The sequence below is a fragment of the Bacillus rossius genome, chromosome 15, assembly GCF_032445375.1.
Source record: "Bacillus rossius redtenbacheri isolate Brsri chromosome 15, Brsri_v3, whole genome shotgun sequence".
In the NCBI taxonomy this organism is placed as follows: Eukaryota; Metazoa; Arthropoda; class Insecta; order Phasmatodea; family Bacillidae; genus Bacillus; species Bacillus rossius.
The window spans coordinates 6,409,179-6,432,370 of NC_086342.1; the positions used below are offsets into that span (position 1 = coordinate 6,409,179).

The window sequence follows — 23,192 nt, forward strand, 5'->3', positions numbered from 1 at the left end:
GGTTCGCAAGTAGCGTTTCTGCCATGGGTATTGAACTGGAAAAGAAAAGGGGGGGGGGGGGGGAGAATTCCTTGACCTCCCCTGGAATCAATAGGCCTCTCTGAAAGGACGCTTGCGCTTGTAAAATCACTCGTAAATGTGAAAATGAAATGATTAAAGTAATATTGCAGCCCCATCCCCTTCAAAAAATCCTACAGTTTTTCGCCCCAGGTTTCTGCAAGTGAGCACAGGAACACAGAAAAACGGGTTAAACTTTGGAACGACCGGATACCGCATCGCCGCATCCGAGGACGAGAAAATGACGCGACTCGCACGGATGAGAGCAAAAAAATAGTGTTTTTTTTTTTTTTTTGCGAAAATAAAAATTTAAATTCAGTCCGCATCTATTCATCTGCAAGTGGAGGAGCATAAAAGTGTTCACCCGACGCATTCCGCAGGGGTGGGTCGGCCGTCGTTTTTAACGAAGTCCCATTACATCGGCGGAAATCCGACGGCGGAAAGGAGAGGGGTGGAAGGGGAGGAAGAAGAACAAGAAGAAGAATAAAAAATAATAATTTTCGTAACGTGAATACGGAGCCGTTACAGGCTGCGCCCCGATCGAGACTGGCTTTTTAACAACGAGTGCGAAGGCCAGGTGCGGCGAAGGTCCGTCAGGGCGCAGCACCGAGCTGGAAACGAGGATAACAATGCCCTTCCACCTGTCGGGGCGGTTTTACGACCAGAGTTGCTGCCCTCGGTTAACGACTCCGACCCTTCCAGGGCCTCCGCTGCCAACAGTTTCTGGTTCTAATGCAATTTTTTTGGACATACGTCATTGCAGATTTTGCACTGTTTGTCATGAAAAACGTTCAGAGACAATCACAATAACGAACGTAGGCCACCACAAACATCAAATATCATTAGAACAAACACATGACAAAAAACCCAAAATAATAAAAAATTGGCTGTCTGTAAAGTCGGTTTACGGACGATAGTTTAACGTGACAACGTCATAACAAAACATTGATGAGATAATTGCATACTTTTATGAATAAAATTGAATAATTTTTATTGAATTATCACTATTTTGTATGGATACAAAGAAGGAGTGAAATGAAATCTACAATTTAATTGATAAATTTACTTTTATTTGCACTCATTAATTCAAATATGTTTATTACTTTAACGAAGAGATTATGTTTTCTATTTAACTTCTTCCAATATGTGTTATTCTGTTAAGGATAGGACGATGATAGGAAAAGTAGGAAACGAATGGGAGTGTTTCAAGTTTAATGTGCCTCGAAAAATTCAAATCGATGGTTGTTCCAATCGAGTGGAAGAGAGATAGATGCGGCGCAAGCGTACAATGAGCGTAACGGGACAGTGTGCGTAACGGGACACTTTTTCGTACGTGCAGCCGGCGTTCATCGATTTATTAGACGTTGTCACGTCAAAAATAAAAAAAATAAACCTACATAGAACAAGCCTAAATCAGCTGATGCCAAAACGGATGGACCCAACGATGAACCCAAACAGGTATTGTGGACAACACAATAACGACAGCGCAGGCGAACGCAGTCAAACTTAAAATAGGAGACATCAAAAGTATTTCTTCGGAAGGAATTTGGTTACGTAAAAATAACAGCACAGGCGAACACAGTGGACTAACAACGGCGAGACAACAAACCTGGACAACGCAGCAAACAGACACAACGATAAAAAAAAGTTATTATGGACAACACCCTTCTGACTGTACCTAGTATTTTTTTTTAATATAAAATGCTGTAGTGTAGGTGAGCATATGTTTCCTTTTTTTTTAACAGCAAGCTGTACTACGAATAGTTCTACCAATATCAGACTCTAAAAGAAAATTTTCTGCATTGACATTGAACAAAAATAAGTTAAGAAACAAATTAACATTTTTTTAGTTAAATAATGGATAACTTATAAGAAAAATTTAAATATTCATCGGCTACAGATTTTACTTGTCAGAACGTATTAATTTAGCAAGCAAAGATAAAAAGAATTATTCTTTCCGTTTTCTCCTCGTGAGTAGCCTAGGTGTAAATATGATATTAAATAATAAACAGTTAGTTGTAAAATCATTTTGAATCTCCAGGTGGTAGGGACTAAAGATATATCATCAACCACAAGCTGATACACCTACATACTTTGAAATGAAAGTGGAATATATTCCCTGCTGAATGTATACGGGAAAGAAATCAGCGTTTAGCAACATTGCATAGTTTATATGATGGACGGCACAACGATGGCAAGTAGAAGCTCTAACGAATTTTAATTATATTTTAATTATAATTTTATAATTTTAAATATATATAAAAATATCACAACAATAGATTACTCTCTAAACCAATTAACACAAATAATATTTTATCCCTACCCATTTGATTTATTTTTGACAAATAACTAAAAAAAATATTAAATACGTGTGTTTTGTTGCATAAAAACAAATGTTTTATATTAGAATACCATCCAAAAATGTTTTTGGCTACCTGGAACTATATTCCAAAAATTTACCTCAGTGACATCAATGAAACACGAAAAAGATTTTTAGTGACAAAAATTAATAGTAGTAAATAACAGACATTTTTGTGAGTCACTACATACAAATTTATGTTTCTGTCGTCGAAAAAACCTACCGCAGAACAATTTTTTCACAAAATTATATATTGTAAGGCATGTTAAGATAATTTAAGAGCAGTTTTCTTGTTCATAATTAATATAGGTATATAAATAATTTTACATCAAATGCGTGCATGTTTCAATAAACAGTGTGAATTTTACTTATATGGAGATGAATTAATTGAACTGTGATTAACATTAAATTGGAATCGACGCTTTATTCATAAGTTTACTTTTTTGAAGGGTTTAATTTACACCGCTTGATTTTTTTTATCAATGATGTTAATATTTTGAGAAATAAAACCACATTTAATACCACGGATGCGATATTGCTAGACATTGGCCAAATACGAGTTATTTTCTACCAGCAGGGAATACTACACATCATACCGTGGCCAATTTCAAGTCGATCGTTTATTGGCTGCTCCCCAATATTACCTCTAAACTGGTTGCAGGGAATTTTACATAAGCTTTTCGTAAGTTTGCAATTGGCTTCTCCTTCAGGGCGAGTCCAATAACCAGTGTTCAAATGACAAAGGAAGATCAAACGTACAAGATTATGCGTTCTAGCTTATCACCAAGAGTAAAGTGAAGGTGCCAAGGTATTGGCACAACTTTGAGAGTATTTCACGAAGATAACTAATGCAAATTTATATTTTTTTGTAAATGGAACAGAAATTATCATGTAAAATTTTCAGATATTTGTAAATTAACATTAAACAACTTTATCGCTACAATAAAACTTGGTTCGGATTCTTAACCGGGCTTTTATTGTGCTTTGTGTTGTCCCAGTACCTACAATAGTTAAAGTTACTTGCAAACCGTTCCCTTAATAAAACCAAAAAAAGTATTTTTTTTTTTAAATATTAGATGTTTTCCATGATTTAAAAAATATATGCTTGAATGAAACATCAATTAAAACATAATATTATGTGAAAATTATAGTTATTAATACTCAGTGTTATCTCGAAAAACGTATTTCATATGTATATGCAAAAATAAGCAGTCATGTGTTGTACAAATTCACGATGTCTTTTTTTTTGTGTGGTATTACAAGCTATTTTTTTGTCAACTGGTTTCCAAACGAATATTTTATAAAAGTACAGATTTTTTTTCATTTTTATTGCAAGGTAACATTAGATTGTAAAATAATTTTTTAATCGTATTATAATCACGGTTATAATTATGGAAGCTAGAAAGTGCCTGGCGTCACAGGAATGCCCGACAGGTATTAGCGCGCATTAGGTCATACCACACGTCTGTGGGAACCATGTTCCATTGTGTTGGCGAACTGGAGGAATCATACACGCAATTCCTCAGGCTTTCCAGCTTTTCAGAATCCCCGTATGCGAATGCGGGAAGTTCAGAGTGTTTTGGTGGGGAGGGGGGAGGGGTGTCATCGCAGACGCACGCTCACCAGTAAATCCTCGTGCGCCGAGGACTACCGGACGAAGGCTCGGATGGGCTCCCGCGCGCTGATCGCACCGCGCGGTGCAGTAATCGCGAGGAACGGGTCGCGAGGACCCGTTCCATTGGTAGAGACCGGAAAAAATTAGCGGGTTCATTTCACGATATGCCAGAATCCAAACAACTGTACATTTATATTGCTTCTGTGATTGGCTTACAGTTTATCTGAAGGACTTTTAGTCAATTGGAAACCTTCAACCTAAAAAGTATCGAATCGCAAGCGTCCCAGTTCACAAGTGTCACGAGTCAATAGCCGATGAGCAAGTGGCATTTGCCTGAGTATGTAGAGGGTTGTGGAGTCCATCCTAGAGGTCATCGAAAGCGCGTATTTTTCCAGTCTCTATCCATTGGGTCGTCGGTGCGAAGACGTGCGAAACCGGCGGCATCGCGGCATCGCGGCATCGCGGCATCGCTTTCCAGGAGTCGGCGATCGACAGAGATGCTTCTCCAAGCCTGAGTCTGTGCACTGGACCCCTTTTTTTGTCAATGGAACCGAAATATTCATGTAAAATTACAGATATTTGAAGAAAAAAACTTTATCACTACAAAATAATGTTCGGAGTAATACTGGGTTTCGGATTCTTATCCGAGCATTTAGGTTTTGTGTTGTCCCAGTAGGCCTACCTCCAATGGTTAAAGTTATTTGTAAACCGTTTCCTGAATAGCTTTCCAGTATTAACTGCGCACATTCATAAGCACAATAAAAAAAATCAAATTATTGAACACTTGAGTATCTATTCCATGATATAAAAAAATGGTTAATTGAAAAATCAATTAAAATACAAAATTAAACGGCAACTTTTGTAATAAATACTCAATATTATATCGAAAAACATATTTCATATATGCAAAAATAAACATAGCCATGTTTTATACAAAGTTACAATATATTTACTGTAGTAATATAAACTATTTTTTGGCAACTGGTTTTCCTTTTATAAAAAAAGAAGTTCTATTTTCTGTGTGTCGTTATAATGACTGGAAAGCCTTGTAGGAAGGTGTTACCGACAGACACAGTCACCAACATGGCTGTGAGCACTAGCTTTGTGAAATTGACTGGAAAATAAGTGAAAACCACTAATAAATAAATGTGATTAAGTAACTGAAACTAACTATAAGAATGCGCCGAATAAATTGCAAAAGTTTTAAAAAATAACAATAAAAGTTTACTGATTTCGAGAGATTTCAAAAATTTTTATGATTCAGAGAGTAAACGCAAGTATTGTTAACACCAAAATTTAATTGATAAAACTGTTAATGTCTTAAACATCAGTAAGAAATATATTTTATTTTCTGAGAATGCATCCGGACTCAGAAATCGCTTTCTTTACCTTAGATATTGTTAAACACGAAATTTTAAGAAACCGGACACACCAACACTTTCATGCACATACGATGTATGAAGAATCCACAAAGTTCATATACACAAAATGAAATGTTTTGTAATAGTATAGAACGATATTTTGAAAAATATAGTTGTCAAAATATTTCTTGCTGACACAAGCAGTGACATAAATTGCACATTGAATCGGTGTGGAATGTATAAAACTGGTTCTTATTTGAATAAGTAAGTAATATAATCAGTATGTTTATTATAAACACATAAATAATGCAACTGTTTCTTTTCTGTAGAAATTAGTTTGGAAATGTATAAAATTTTCTTATTTTTATATATTATAAAAATATTTGGCTACGAGTTGCCAAAAAAAGACTTTGTAAAACAAACAATTTTTTGTTGCCGTTTTAGTTTATTACCAAACTTCCCATTCAACAGCGGAAAAATATCGGACCAAACTTCAATGCCTATTATTACCTACTTTTGTTAGTTTCGAGATTTTACCCATTACTAACAGTTCTTCAGTTGTTAAGTAAATGGTGGTTTTGATTTAACTATAACGAAGTTTACACACAAAAATATTTTTCTCTCATGAAACACGAATTTATGTTGCGAGTCTCGGAATGGCTTGACTTTTAAACTTAGCGCGCTTATCACATTTTATTAAAATGTAAGGCACTTTGCAAAACTTCAAGAAACACAATAAAGATAACTGGATATAAAATATCGCTAGTAAAAGTTTGTTTATTAGCGATGACAAATGCACATTGAAGTAATATGAAACATAGATTTGTTGATACCAAAAGTACATTGTGAATTATTTCAATTTGATATAAGACTCGCTTAAATGAACTCGCGGTAACTTAAAAAAATTTTCAAACAAGCATCTACAAAAGAATCTCTTTGGTTACAACTGAAAATTTTGTGTAACCTGCCGCACAGGAATAATAACAAAGGCAACAACTAAAGAAACTACGTATTGGTCTTAAATAACGTCTTATTAAATGTGTTTGTTTTTATGGTGACCACATAAATTGAGGTAATTGAAAATCTGCATTTTTAAACTTTCACAGGTTCAAAGTGTATGAACATGTGAACAATATATGTGATAAATATAAACAATGTATAGTTTATGTTAAATCTGGTACATAGTGGCCAAACGAATAAATTGAATAACAGGCCATACAGAAGCATAACCAATCAACAGAAAAATTACTAAAGTCTGACATAAATATGTTTTTGTTAAATAAAGAGCTTTGTTCTCTTGTTACAAAATCAAATCACTTCTAGTAACATTTTTAATGGTGTTATGCTTTACACTGTCTAATCTTGCGTTATTCGCAATTTAAATAATAGACCCCAAATCGAAGTGGATTTAACCATAATCAAAAAAGTTATTCTTGGATGTCCTGAAGAGACTGTATTGATTTTTATAATCATTTTTTTTTTTTCAGAAACTAGGACAAACGCAATATCATAGAATATACAAAAGAGATGGCTGTTAAGTAAAACGATAAATGTGTTTAAAAAAGTTAATACTTGCAGTTTAATCAACAAAATAAATATTTACGTTGGTAATAACAAACAATTGTTTGAAAAGTCCCTGTCCCTAAAAAAATCCTTGCTGCCAGTAGCGGACCCAGCGGGTAGGAAATAAGACTTTTTATAAAAATACACAATTCATATTAAACGTAAGGTTTATTTCAAAACCTATAAAAAGGTTAATCTTATTTTCATGACAAACTGTAATTGTCTGCACTTCTGAGAAGGGCAGTTTGCAATGAAATGAAACTATAGCCTACATTCTCCTGCAGATCTGTAACATTTTACATTAAAATACGAGTTGTGTTGTAATATTCACATTATATTCAGACAAGTTAATCCGAACAATTAATTTTGTGACGTCTATAGGTATTAAATTAATTTTTTGACGAACAAATATATGTTTATAATAATTGGTATGATTAATATATTATACATATTGGACTACAGAGAGAAATAAGTTACCCTCAAAAAGCCACAAAACTTACCATTTTGCATCTGAATTTTAAAAACTCCCCGGACCACCCTCTGATACGGGGGCCAGACCCCCTGGTAGAGTCCGGACTCCCAGAACTGTGCATACGCCCCTGCGGTACAGTCCGGGGCAACAAAAAAAAAACTAATCCTGAAGCCTCCCCTGCTCGAAGTAATTTCACCAAAGTAATTTTTGATTCAAGCAAGACTTTTTACCATTCAAATATGGCCGCTAATCAATTGAACGGTATATTTTGTTGTATGTAGAAAATAATTTTTGCTTTCCATGCAATTTTCATAAGTAAAAATTTAGCCTTTTTATGGTCAAATATCTTGAAGGTTATTGCAAGTCCTTCTTTTAACTTCTCCGCTTCTACAATCTTAATTATTTTTAAGAAAATATTTGGATATATTATTTTGGTAGGTTTTTTTAATGAACTACCTCGTGTAATAAACGTGAAACTATTGAGAAGTATTTATATATATATTTTTTTTGAAGCCGTTACAACTCTTTTTAGTTCCTACTTAAAGTAGTTCGTAATTTGCAACAGTCACTCCCTTAAATACAATATAATGTCTACTCTCATCTCTTATTTAACCGCGAAATCGAAATGTAGGCCTAAATATACAAAAGAAATAACTTAGAAATGTATAACTACACAAAAATATCGACCGCGATTATTCATTAAATCAATGAACTGGAAGGGATTGGATTGCAGTTAACTTATACACAAAATAACGTTATACATATTTAACGCCAAGAAGGAATAGCATAAAAAAATGTTAAAATAATCCAAGGCACCGAATTTTAATTTTCCTGATAGTATCATAATTACCAACGTTTTCCTGTATAGCACTTAAACCTGATCAAGTAAACCATTAACCTTTCTCATAATGTCAAAAGAAACAATAAAATGTTACAACAATAAACATGTCGCTCAAATACAAACAGTATTCTGGTCACAAATAAGAACCTAAACGAAAATTCGTTTGAAAACACGCAAATAGACGGGATTCTAGCAGTTAAAACGACTTTCTATCATAAAAGTAATAAGAGTAAATTTGTTAGGGTAAAACTTTACAACTGTATTTCATGTAAACGTTTCTAAACGTGAAGACAAACTGCAGACTAAATCTTTAGAGCTTCCACCATTTAGTTCAAAGTAGCGGGCACAAGGCATTCGAAAATATAACTGGTAGACTAGGCTACAAGGATAATGTATACATAGCTACAGGACATGCTTCTGAAATAGTTTATTTCATTTCAGGGGGACGTTAGCACATAAAGCCTTCATTCAGATTGCTAGCATGTTCAGGATTTATAAAGTCCATCAGTTTACAGGGAAAATATATGTATTATTGACTTATTTTAGTTTAATAATTTTATCTAATACGACCTACGATACATATTATATACATGAATAAACAAACCAAGGGCATAAAAAGTCAACATAATGCATAAACGTATTGTTTAGAAGTAACCGCACAATCAAAATTAAAGACAAATAAATAATTTTAAAAATAAATACAGCAGGTTAATATCCCTATCTTTGGTTACTTTTTTTAAATAGTACAAAGAACCTGAACATATGTAAAAAAACTACTTAAAGCACTAAACGATGTACCACTGGCTTAGCACGGGAGCAACCCATTTGTTGGAAAGATATTCACAGATGTGCCCCTATGTTTGCACCTATATAAATATTTGGATAATTATTTTTAATGGAATCATTTCATTAAGAAAATGACAGTGTCAGTTATAGGCCTAGTAATTTATATATATAATATAAATTAAACTGTTACAAAAAAATTATCAGACAGTAATTCTAAATATAATACGTTTTAAATGACGACGATACCAAAACTAAATTTTTTAATCTGCTGTCATATTTACTAGGTTGGCATCTGTCTAGGATTCAGTTCAAATGCATTCATCCACAGGCAGAAACAATCTTAAAATACCATATTTCAAAAAAGTTCAGTTTTAGAGCATATCAATTACAATCGTACTTAGCTCAAGCCACGACCAATTTCCTTCGGCTCTACAGGCCAATTATGAAAGAAAATATAGTTTGTTTAGGCTTTTTTTTACAGGAAATTCAAACAGTATATAGATATTCGTGGAATGGTAATCAGTTTGTGCGATTTCTATGCCACGATAAAAGATGATGAGGTGAAGTGTCGTTTTCCCATCTGTAGGGTTTCAAGTTGAAATACCAGTCAGCGAATTTCAAAGTAATATTTCGGTCACCAAAATGAATTTTTTTTATATGTGTATATTACCACGGCAGTCTGACAGTCCTGGACAGTCTACTCCGCGGGGAGACACTCGTGCTTCGCCGCGAACTCGCGAACGATAAAACGATGAACGATAAAATTTGAAAGCAGTCTAGGCTACATTTCCATGCTTAGCTTTTATGTCACGAAGTAAATAACTGTTAGAAAATTTATTGTCGTCAACAAACTCTACTCTTAATCGTCGTATTTAAATCAAGACTTCCGTTTAGCGTATCCTTGATCTAAGTAAACAACAACAAAATAAATAAATAGTTAAGTATCAGCTACAGTTACAGAGAATTCGGGGTAAACTACAATATGTTCCGTTCGTAACGAAAGGTTCGTCGCTTGTAGAATAATTGAAGTCTCCCGAGTTTTCCCGCGGCCGGCCGCCACCTGTTGCTCCGCGCCGGCCTCGCCGCGGCTATTCACGACCGGGCGGTCACGAGCGACCCGGAGGACCGCGCCGCCGGCTCCGGGACGTCCCGGAGCGACTCCCGAGCCCCGGAACCCCCCCTCCCCCCCTTCGCACCAAGCCACCCGACATCGCACGAGCACGCAGCGAACAATCAGCACTTTGGAAAACTACTTCTAAACTTAAAAAAAAAAATTGTTTTCTGTAAAGTCGGTTTACGGACGATAGTTAAACGTGACAACGTCATAACAAAACATTAATGAAATCATTGCATAATTTTATGAATAAAATTGAATCATTTTTATCGAATTATCATTTTCTATGGTTACAAAGAAGGAGTGAAATGAAATCTACAATTTAATTGATTAATTTACTTTTATTTTGCACTCATTAATTCAAATATGTTTATTACTTTAACGAAGATATTAATTTAACTATAACTTTTATACATGTTTGCCATTTTAACTTCTTCCAATCTGTGTTATTCTGTTAAGGATAGGACGATGATAGGAACAGTAGGAAACGAATGTAAGTGTTTCAAGTTTAATGTGCCTCGAAAAAGTCAAATCGATGGTTGTTCCAATCGAGTGGAAGAGAGATAGATGCGGCGCAAGCGTACAATGAGCGTAACGGGACACAGCGTAACGGGACAATGTGCGTAACGGAATACTTTTTCGTGCGTGCAGCCGGCGTTCATGGATTTATTAGACGTTGTCACGTCAAAAATCCTCCGAGACACAAATACATCACAGCCACTGCTTTAAATTTGCAAGCGCGCTACGTAGTTCAATGTGTTTATAGCACTTCATTATAATCGTGTTGAAGCAATTACAATTAAAGTCACCTAGTAATTTAGATTTAGCTATATATTTAATATAAATTAGGTAGTCAATGCAGCGAAATGATACAGAAGGAAGCTAACAAATTATATTCGGCCAGGCTAACACAAAAAAATACATATTATAAACGTAAAAAAATTTTAAGTTTCGTCCAGAAGCTCTATTGGATTTTATATTTCCGAATTGCAATTGTTTTAGCGCCCAACGACTGGAATTAATAAGAAATAAAAAAAACTGATATTAGCGACTAAGAATTGTAATACTACGACATTTGTAGCAAGTAAAAAAATTAAAAATATTTATTTCTTAACCTTTGCAAAAATTAATAATTCAGGCTGAGACAAAAGTTAATTTGTGAACGCTTACGGGTTAATTTGTTATAAGGCACAGATAAACGTGAATATTATATATATAATTATATATAGTTATAATTAGTTCGAGCTTATATAAACACTTTTGGAAAACCATGAGAATTTTTTTTTTTTACCTCCGGTTCAGAATACTTCGATGAAACGTAGACTCAGTGATTATTACCGAAATACATAAACCAAACTCGTGAAGTTATGGAATTGTCCACTAGACAGAAGTAGGCTAGTATCTGAATTATGAACTAAAACAGAATAAGAGATGATGTAAGATTTAAATTAAATAAGTTACAGATAGCGACAAATTTCCACCTGTTGATTTCAAAAGATTTCCTCACGAATTCACGCTAAAAAGATTTTTTTCTCAATGAAGGTTTTCCAGCATTAATGCGTGATTTTTAGAAGATAAACTTTTTTAACGTTTTATTCTTTCCCGATGATTTTATTTTGGAGAAAAAGCAATACAAAAAAACATTTCCTACATTCCAAAAGAAAAAAAATGAGGGCGAAGTAGTAATTATGCTTTCACCCCATTAAGCTCATTGTAATTGAAAACACATTAAATATAAATGATCAAAACACTAGAATATAGCTTCGCCCTTGATTGAGTGGCGTGTATAACAAAATTATAATAATCAGTTCTACTAGGATTTACCAAGAAATTAATTATTTTTGATAAAGTGCGTGAATAAGTGAAGTATAGATTGATAAGCTTTTGCAGAAGGGGTTTTATTTGGCACACCGCGTAAATACGTAATATTAAGAAAAACGATTTTATTTCCAACCTAGTAGAAAACTTTAATGCCAAAATTAGATTTTTTAAAACACAATTCTATATTCAGTTGAACGTCAAATTAAAGTTGCCCTTGATAACAATTGTGTTAAGTAATTTTTAAATATTTTCAGTAGTAATTTATTACATATAACTCCAATTTTCATTCGACGTTCCGATAAGAATTAATATTATTTTGAACGATAAAATTAGAAAGCAGTCTAGGCTACATTTTAAACTTAGCTTTGATGTCACAAACTAAATAACTGTTAGAAAATTGTCGTCAATAAACTCTACTCTTAATCGTTGTATTAAATCAAGACTTCCGTTTAGCGTATCCATTGATCTAAGTAAACAAAAACAAAAAATAGTTAAGTATCAGCTATAGTTACAGAGAATTCGGGGTAAACTACAATATTTTCCGTTCGTAACGAAACTTCAAATGTATATTACAGGAGAACAATTAATTTAATATTGTCATGACTTTAAAAAAATATATCAAACAATTCACATGTTAAAATATAATTACATACCTGTCTATAAAAGTCAAATGATGACTTACAGACCAAATGGTTCGGTGGTTTCCCCTTTATTTTTACTTTACGAAATTTTTACACTTATAACTTCATATACCTATACACGCGGAATTTTCAGATCGACTTGTATTTGACTACATTCATCTGAACGGTTTTTATTGTTTTTTTCTAAGATAGCAGACCTTATCTAAGTGTTTAGGACCGACGGCCACGCAATGTGCTTGTTTTGCCAGCACTTGAAATTATCCCCTTTGGATTGAAGGTTTTTTTTTGTAGGTATCGCCAGGGAATGCTAGAAGTAAAAGGCAATAATGGACTCTTGAAACACACAACACACATCATCTTCGGTAAGTCCTCCTTACCTTGTTTAGCTATCCGAAGCCGCTGCTTGCTGGAAGAACTCGCACCAACACCAAAAAAAAAAAAAAAAATACCACGCGGTACGTTCAGGCTGTTATTGCAAGGATTGTCGCCGGGGCGAAGCACTGTCGTTGTTGCGAACGCGCGCGCACGCGTCACGAGCCACGGGTTGCCAAGGTCCGGCGGCGTCCACGCTGCATCGGGCTGTCGTCGTCGTTCCTCCACGCGCTCTTGCGTGCGCGCGGGGCCTCGCTGGACCGTGCTGCCGGGAGGAGGAGGAGGGGGGGGGGGGTGGCCGTGCTGTCGTGGGGCTGTGCGACGGCAACCCAACTGGATCGAGCGTCGGCCGTCGAGTGCCGTGAGGCGACGGCGGGCGGCAGCCACGGTCGCGCTTCAGCAGAGTCCCTCCCCTCCCACAACCTCTCTCACCTGCGGTGTGCCTCCTCCTCCTCCTCCTCCTCCTTCCTCCCCTACCACCACTCACATCCCTCCCTCCCGCCCCACTCCTTTCCCCGGGCTCCTACCGACATTTTCATGCCGACAAAATACTCTCTTTCTGCAACACAACATCCTCCACCTTCCCCCACCAACCATCGTCCGCCAGGAGGAGGAGAACCGGGCTTTTTTTTTTTTTCCACCTGCTCCGACTTCGCGCCACCCCCGCCCCCTATTTTTACTCCCCTCCCCCCCCCCCCTCTTCTACCAGATACACCGCTAGATATATCCCCCCCCCCTTCCTCCACCAACTCGGCAATCGGATGAATAAAAAAAAAAATGCTACCAGAGTTAAAGAGCCAGAAGAAGTCATGTCGACGGCGCGCAGCGCAAGAACGCGCTATGTCACGACTCGGAACTGCGCCTCCCTGTCGGATTTTTGGGCGAAATAGCCGCTTCTGCCGCGACACGTGCAATTTTCCGGTGGAGTGCGGCAGGGCTCAGAGTGACTCCGGGCACCGCGAGGTGAATCCGCCGTGTCTTTGAGAAACAACTTGCCCGGCGAGGATTGTACCATTCATTCATAAAATTTGGTACGGCCAACCAAATCTTTTGTTTCATCAGGTAAATATTTTGTTCGCCATAAAGAAACAAATATTTGTTTGTCTCAGACAATTTTATTTTTCTCTGTGTACGAAATGTTTAGTGAATTAATTATTTATTTTTCGAACTTGTCAGTTAAACTCCAACGACTACTAGAAGTAATAAATTTGATATATAATTTACGTGCAAATTTTTTTAAATATATTTTATGGCATGTAAGTAATGTAACATTACTATATATTTTACTAATTATTTCATGACAAAATAAAGTTTTGGACCACCATCAAATAATTTTTGGCGATACACACACTACCAAATATTTTTTTTTCGTTGCAATAAAATAATTTCTTGAAAAAAAAAAAGAATTACTAGTAAGGTACAACAAAATATTGCTGATACTAAGAAGTCACTTTTGGACATTAAAATTTCTGTGTAGTTAACGCAAGGGAATATTTGGAGCAAGGTTTATGGTGCTATAAAATGAATAAATCCAAATGTTGTAGTTTTGATGACTTCTTAGAGATGAGCCTATTTCATGAATAGTTTATTTTAAAGTTTTAAAATATCAACAATAAACACGTTGACAAAGCTTTCATAAAATTGTGTTTATTTTTATTTATTTTTTTACTTCGGGGAAAAAAGGGGGGAAGCAGGCAGCTCCCCTTTTCCCCCTGGAGAAGCACTTAGTAGGGTTTTACTACATAAAATATGTTTGGCGATCACAAACCTTTTTTTCATGTTAGTAAGTACGTTAGTAACATCAAATCACATTTACATATAATATTACACATTGCTTGATGAATTTAAGGGTATTAATAATGCTGAATCACTACTATTTTCAGGAGGGAGGATAGGAACATAAAGTTTCATATTGGTTTCAAAATATATTATACAATAAGAATTATTTTTCGTTTAGTATTTCAATTTTTTGCATTCGTTAAAGAGATTTATAATACCATAACCTAGTTTCTATCAACAGTAAGTTTGTCCAATTGCAGTGTTTCACAATAAAATTAAACTAAAAACCAAACACCAGTGACTTGACAGGGTAAATTATTAATAGCAGCCAGTCGTTACTTACTGCAGGCATTACATTTAATTACATTCTTAGCTTTAACGAAGCACAATTTTTAAAATTGCACGTAATAAAATTTGTAGGCCTAAAAAGCATTAGAACCAAGATGGCGTCTATCCATTCCTAACCCCCTAAATAAATTGTTGCTAATACATATTATGGGTTATTTCCCCGAGTATGTTTTATGGAAAGCACGAATTTTGTTGTGAACTTCGTAATTTGGACGTGCGTACAAGGTGGTAAGCTTGAAGAGAGACTAAAGGAGGCACGATAATCATAAGTGGAAAAAAAATTTTTAAACAATTTTGAAATGTGCTGTTAGAGGATTTGATTAAAACAGTGTGACATAATGACACAGTGTTATAAGCGATGTCAGAATATGTAAACAACTTAAATAAACCGATAGGCCTAAATTACTAATTATTGTCCTGGAATGTTCACCTCCTTACAATGTGAGTTACGTATCAAATTCTGTCCATGAGTTAATAAATTGTTTTTAATATAAATGGGTGTTCATGAACAATTTATGGAAGTGAAATAGAGAATTTTGCTTATAATTTAATCATATCGTGGCACCTAACCGAAAAACTTTCAGATTTTTTAGTTATCATACTTAACCTAAATTTTATAAATACAACTCATTTTGAATTATTAAGAGTGTTACTTAATCAATATAAACACTATAATGTCCCAATCTCTGTGGCAAGGTAAATAACTTGGATGGCAATGATAATAAAATATTGAGATATCGACTGGTTAAAATTTCTATTAAAATTTACATAATATTGTTTGTCAAAAAAGTAAGTAATAGCAATAGCATGTTACAAATGATATTTTAGTTTATTATGTAATTTTTGTTCCTAATTACGACATAATTTCATTCCCGTTAAAAAAATCTTATACAAACATTAAGCTAACTCAAAGTTCATGAATAAATTAATCATACTACAAGCAGCTGCCTTAAAATAAATACACCAATCCAGTCAAAATGTTTAGTGTCAGAAACATGGATTGTTAAATATATTTACACGTGTAAAATTAAAAACAAAATCCTCTAGAACACTGAAAAATTCAAACTAATTTACGTCCGAAGAGATGTAAACTAATATCCGAAATAAATGGTTAAACTTCACGGGAGTGCTAAAAAATCGCAGGTAATTTTCTTATTATTTACTTTAAGATCTCAATTAAACGTCTGGATAAATTTAGGGTAAATGTGTATTTGATGAATATTTTTATGACTAAATTGCTAACGAAAATCATATCCAGCAGTCCCTTAAATTGATCAAAGAAAATAATTATTTTAAGATAAATAGAATGTCATTGAAAAGTAAATCTGTTATCCCCACTGTATGTGGGGTCCACTTTACTCTTAAGTACTTATTTAAAGTTGGTTTCAATACTAGCGTCCTGCGAGGTTTGTCTTGAGATTATTATTTTCTTCAGATAAAAATTTTCCGTCAGGTTTTTCGTCTGTGACAGTTTCAGTGTAACAGTGACCCTCAGTCTTATGGTTTCAACGTCCAGAGTGTAACACCCAAACACAAAATGATTTTCTGTACTTTTACAAAAAAAAATTCCTGTGGAAATCAGTTGCCAAGAAATAGTTTGCAATACTACAAGAAATATATTGTAACTATGTACAACGCTTGGCTATAGTTATCTACTATATAAAAATAAGTCGGGTTTTCCTTCCTGACGCTATAACTCCAGAACGTACGAACCGATTTCCACGGTTTTGCAGTCGTTGGAAAGGTCTCGGGCTCCGTGAGGTTTATAGCAAAGAAAATTCAGGAAACATTCAGGACAAACCAACATTTTAAGTAGATGGCGCCGGTGCGTGATACATTGTTTGACAGCTACTCATTGTTCTCTGCTCAGTTAATTTCATGTGACAAACCGGTATTGTGTTCACTGTGAAATTGTGAAGAAAAAAAAAGGAAAAAAAATAAGTTATTCGTTTACTAACATTTCAATTGGAAACCATCAAATTAACTACTGGTCCCTACTACTGCTTTATTCGTCTCCATGGCAACTGGTTTTTGCTTTTGATGCCTTCTGCGTATCCATGGAACTTTAATATGGCGCTTGGGTATTCGAAAAATAATGGTGGCACACTATTTTAGAGATATAGATATATAGAGAGAAATAATTAGAGAGGAACAGAGATAGTTGGAGAGAGATATATAACGAGATATATCTATATATATAGAGAGAGAGAGAGAAATAAAGAGAGAAATAGAGAGGGACAGAGATAGTGGGAGAGAGATAGATAACGAGATATATAGATATAGAGATAAATAAAAAGAGAGAGAAATAGAGAGGGACAGAGATGGAGAGAGATAGGAAGATAAAGAGAGATTAATAGACACACATGAAAAGGAAGAGAGATAAAGTTGTATAGAGAAATATAGATTGAGAGGGACAAAATTATATGGAGAGAGACACATAGAAGTAGGGAGATAAAGAGATATAGATAAATTTAGAGGGATGGAGAGACATATAGTGAGATAGAAAAATTGAGAGATAAAGAGATAGATGTAGAGATGCAGAGATAAAGGGATAGAGAGAAAGAAAGTGATATGGATATATATATATAGATAGATAAAGAGAGATATAGATATTGTTATACAAAGGAAGAGATATATAGGAAGAGTTAGAGATACGTAGGGAGATATATGGGAAGGTATAGAGAGATATAGAGATGCTTTGTATATGTGTATCTATTTAAAATTAATTACAAAAAAATTGAAAGAGGCATTGCAACGCATGCCGGGCATGAGCTAGTGTTTGTATATATGAAACAATTTTTTTTCAAGATAATTCTGAGGATTTATTACGAAAATTGGCGCATAATTTTATATATTATTTCATTTTTCATTCAGTCATAATTTTTCTTATCCATGGTACAGATACTCAAATATTCAATAATTGGATTTTATTTCATTTTATTATGCTTATTCATAAGCGCAGTTAATACTGGAAAGATAATTAGGGAACGGTTTGCAAATAACAATTAACTATTGGAGGTACTGGGACAACACAAATCATAAATTCCCTAGTAAGTATTCGAATCCAGTATTACTACGAATACTATATTGAAGTGATAGAGTTGTTTTCATGCAAATGTACAAAATTAAAAATATCTGATATTTTACATGAATATTTATGTTCCATTAAAAAAAATTCAGTGAGTTACAATCGGCTATTTCTATAAGCGTTTTTCACCTTACAACATGACAGTAAGGAACTACATCGTACGGAAAATGGACTATGTATGTTTATATCAATAGGCTTAAAAGGTATAAACTAAAAATGATAGAAACAAAGTTGTTTCCACAGAATGTAAAATTGGTTAGAACTAACAAAAAGAAAAGTGTTTGGAATTTGTCAGAAATGTTTAAGCGTATAAGCCAAACAGAATCAACATTTGCCTAAACATATTTAAGAAGAAATGTGAGACATCGTTACACCTAAATGTTTCGGCAAGTAAAAGATAGCTTTATTTTTTAAAATAAATTAGACGAATTATTGTGGCGTGAGACATCGTCTGATTTTACAGTTTTAAACATCTTTGCTACTAGTCTAACTGGAAAACGGTTTTAGTAAGAAATTTGATATTCATGTCTGTCCTATAGCTGATTTCGTATTTAAAAAAAACTCATAAGTATGCTGCCAAATAAGTAGTTTGCAAGTTAAGACAAAACGTTATGTTAGGTTTAATAAGGATCTCTCGGTAAGCGAGCCAAGATCGCAATGTGGTTGGTTTTATTTATAAGGATGGCCCTTGTATACAAAGTTAAATTCAGGTGTTTATTAAACAATCGTGGCTACAACAATATTTTAAATACATTTTAAATGTTACTTTACAATAATGAAAACTTAACCTAAAATAAAATATCCCTTTCAGCTGAGCCTAGAGGCGCAGGTAGATTTCGAAGTATCTATTTCTTCTGGGGCGTTCTGGAAACTTCTGGTACAAAGTTAATCTACATAATATCCCAAATGGTTTACATTATTACAAAAAAGTTCATAAAACATTTTTTTTTCCATGCGACAAAAAATTTATAATGTTTTAAATTCAATGCATCCATCAATGAATAGCTTTGAACGAATTTCCTACTATGCCTACTACAATTGACCTTAAAACACTATATTTCATCCCTTGCACTAATAAGTGATTGTATAAAAATTTTATTTTATTTAATGTTTAACATAATATTTGAAAGGTTTACAATAATTTTGAACGGATTTGATTGTGTAAATAGTACGCAGTTTTAATTTTATTTTGTTAAATTTTCTGTTTTTTAACCATTTGCAGTAATAGTTTGCCTCATCAAAAATTGTTTCAGCCAAAATTTAAAGATAATGGTTATTATTTTTTGCAATAAATTGTAATTGATTTAATAGTAAACTTGGTAAATAATTGTGATTTGTTTTTTCCTTCCAATTTAATTTCCACCCCTAGCAGTAATTGTTGTTCGTATGAAAATTTATTTTACATAAAATGTTGGGTAGTAATACATAAAAAATTGAGATTACAGTGGTTTCGGGACTATGGGCCACGAAACAAAAAATTGTATAAACATTTTTGGGGAGTCACACCGTTCTAACGGCTACAATAGGTAGTATATCTGCGAAATCTACCTAAAATATTTTTTTTTATGAATTTGTCTATTTACTTAGATTAAGTTGTATAGTATATTCGTTAATATTATTATGCCTAAAAATATTTTTACTAATCATAAATGAACAAACCACTACCAATTTTTCTCCATCCACTGCGTGTTAATATTGATGACATTGAAACAAAGCCTTTGTCATATTTATCATTCATTAATTACTACTAAATGTTTAAATACTCAGTAACAGTGTCCATACAATTTATTATTAATTATGGATGTAAAATGGCACATTAAACATATGATACAGAAAAAATGTGTATTAGGAAACAATACACTTATAAATCTTTATTATTATATAAAAAATGTTATATCAGCTTCCAAATGAACGAAGAAACCACAGTGATTACTTCAGGAGTACAGCTGAACTTTAGATTGCAAATATTTATAACCTCTTCCTTTAATGCCATTTGTAGGTACATCAAATATTTTTACGAACGGTCATAAAATTTTATTTGATCGTAAAAAGAAATTTGATATTTTTTAATTTTTTTACTTGGGATGTCACGAGGTCATTCGCACTTTCTTAATTGCTACGTAGTTTTCTACGTGCCAAAATCCACAGCATTTTTTTTTAAATATATATATCTACTGTCCATTACAACGTTATTTTGTCGCGAGCAAACATTCTTACCAACAAATTTGCTGTCCAGCCTAGTGGTTTTTTTTTCAGTTGTAACGCCTTGTTATAAATGTTTAATTAAAAAAAATAAGTATTTTTTAATCATCTGGACACGAAATACTCGTCACTAGCCACAGCTAGAGTCATGAAAAATTCACATATTTATTTCGCGATAGGCTAAAGTTCAAACATGTATAAATTTGTTCCGCTTCTGCGATTGGCCTACATTTTATCCGGAAGGAATGTCAGCCCATGAGAAACCATCAGCCAAGAAAGTCGGCAGCCAATTAACAGGTGACATTTGACCCAGGATCCAGAGAACTGTGGAGTATATCCTGGAGGTCATTGAAAACGGAAATATTTTCAGTTCCTAGCCATAGTCTTTGATTGCACGCAACGCCTAGGAATTAGAAAAATTCGCGGTTTCAATTACCTTAAGGCTAGACTACCCAGTCCTCTTTATACTCCAGGATACTAACGCCAGATCATTGGCTGCTGACTAATGAGTCGTCTCAATTGTTGGCATGTGATTCGACACTTCTATGGCTGAGGGTTTCTAATTGGTAGGGGCAGGCATTTATCACGAAAAAATCTGAACGGCTATTAGACTGCAACAAGGTATACCTGCACCAGCGGTTTCTTTTTTTGTGATTGGTAGAGACTAGAAAAATTCGCTTGTTCATTGACCTCCAGGATAGACTCCATGATCCTCTGCCTACGTGGACAAACGGTGCCTGTTCATTGGCTGCTGAATTTTGAGGCGTCTCAAGGGGGTAACTTGAGATTGGATACTTTTTTTATTGATTTTCTCTAAGTGGCCAAGAGTCCTACATATTAACAGTGAACCAATAGCAGAAGCAGCACAACGGTATAAATATTTTAATTTTTAGCATATCACGAAATGAACCCGCGAATTTTTCCGGTCTCTAGTGATTGGCAACAGTTTGCAAGAGAAGTCGTTGCGTTACTTGACCGAGCCACAAAGGACGCGTTTGCTTCCGCTCTGCATCACTGTGATTGGTATTCAACATGAACCTGTAAGAAACTCACCCAATCACGAAACACGATGATTCTACAGTGTTTTAACTTTCAGCTAGTTTCGGAATCGTTTCGCGAAATATGCATGCCCCTACTAACTGGCCCAGAGTGGTTCAGACGAACAGTGAACCAATAGCAAAAACAGCTTAAAGGTATGTGTATTTAAAATTCACGGCCTATCGCGAAATGAATCCGGGAACCTCGGTCTCTAGCAATGCCAACCAAATACTCTAGAGACTAATTCCTGGAAAGCTACAAGATTTTTGTGGGTGAAAACATGGCGTTGTTTTCACGTCAGTATGATAGTTGGCAGACGGTAAACCCAGTATGAACAATGTAGCTGTTTTATTACATGTGGTACCAACATTATGACAACGAAAATAACTTTACTATCCTTAGAAAAAATTATTAAAAAAATTACTTTTTGGAAAGGGGGGGATATACCTCCAGTCTTTCAGATTAATTTTAAAAAAAAAAAGCGAATAGTTTGGAACCAGAAAAAAAAAGGGGGGGGGGGTTGCCTGTAAAGTCGGTTTACGGACGATAATTTTACGTGATAACGCCATAAGAAAACATTGATGAAAAATTGCATAGGCCTACTTTTTAATTTTCAAATATTATTTACAGTTTTTGCAAATTTAATTTAAATAATTTGTTTAAATATAATGACGAACAATTAGTTAGAAAACCCGCCTTAACCTGTTTGATATTATAGAAGATTTTCTCGCACGGTGGTTGGCCGGTTCTTGCACGCTTGGCTCAGGTGGAACGTGACAATTTTTTCGTGCGTGCAGCCGGCGTTCATCGATTTATAAGTAGAGACTGGAAAAATTCGCGAGTTCAGTGACCTCCAGGATAGACTCCATGATCCCCAGCCTACTTGGACAAACGGCGCCTGTTAGTTGGGTGCTGAATTTTGAGGCGTCTCAAGTGGATAACTTGTGATTTGATACTTCTTTAACTGACGATCTCTAATTGTCCAAGAGTCCTACATATTAATAGTGAACCAATAGCAGAAACCGCACAATGGTATGATTATTTGAAATTTAACATATCACTAGAGACCTGTAAAATTCGCGGATTCCTTTCGCGATAGGATAGAGTCCAAATACTTTTGACATTAATTTGCTTCAGTGATTGGGCCACAGTTTATCTGAAGGACTCTGGGCCAATGAAAAATCTTTAACAGGAGAATTAGCGAATCACGATCATTACAGTCAACAGGTGTTACGAGTCGGTGACCAATCAGCAGAAATAATTTGCACGAGTGCGTAGAGGATCATGGAGTCTATCCTTTAGGGATTTGAAATCGCGAATTTTACAGGTCTGTACATATCACGAAATGAATCCGCGAATATTTCCGGTCTCTACCTCCAGGTCATACTCACTGGACGCATCCTCGTCTCCAGACGACCCCGCCTCGCGGCCCAAGCACCGGACGTCTGGGAGGAAGCATTATAAAATTTTTCTGGAGAGAAGCATTCCTTCCCGCCAGGCGACCCGCGCCGGGCCCCGGACAGGAAACCACGTGACCGGCGGCCGTTAAACGCGCGGATAAAGCGCTTGTTACTCGCGAGCCTACAAGCTTTTTCTCTTACGCCGACTGATTTTATATAGCGCTCTGTTCCTGCGGTCGGTAATGACCAGCGCAGCGTGATTTGACGGCGCAAAACATTTCCGAGAAGATCTACTTTCATATAAAAACGTTGTTTTTTTCTTTCTTTTCCTTCCG

At 34.9% G+C, this 23,192-nt stretch overlaps 1 protein-coding gene across 1 annotated transcript in view; it reads right to left on the reverse strand.

Annotated features, from left to right (window-relative positions):
- Window positions 1-13,362, reverse strand: part of LOC134539348 (pre-mRNA-splicing regulator female-lethal(2)D-like) — an 83,029-nt gene extending 69,667 nt beyond the window's left edge. The window contains exon 1 of the mRNA XM_063381299.1: window positions 13,008-13,362. The gene's annotated coding sequence lies outside the window, so the exon portion shown is untranslated. The remainder of the gene's footprint in view (window positions 1-13,007) is intronic.
- Between the last annotated feature and the right edge of the window lie 9,830 nt (window positions 13,363-23,192).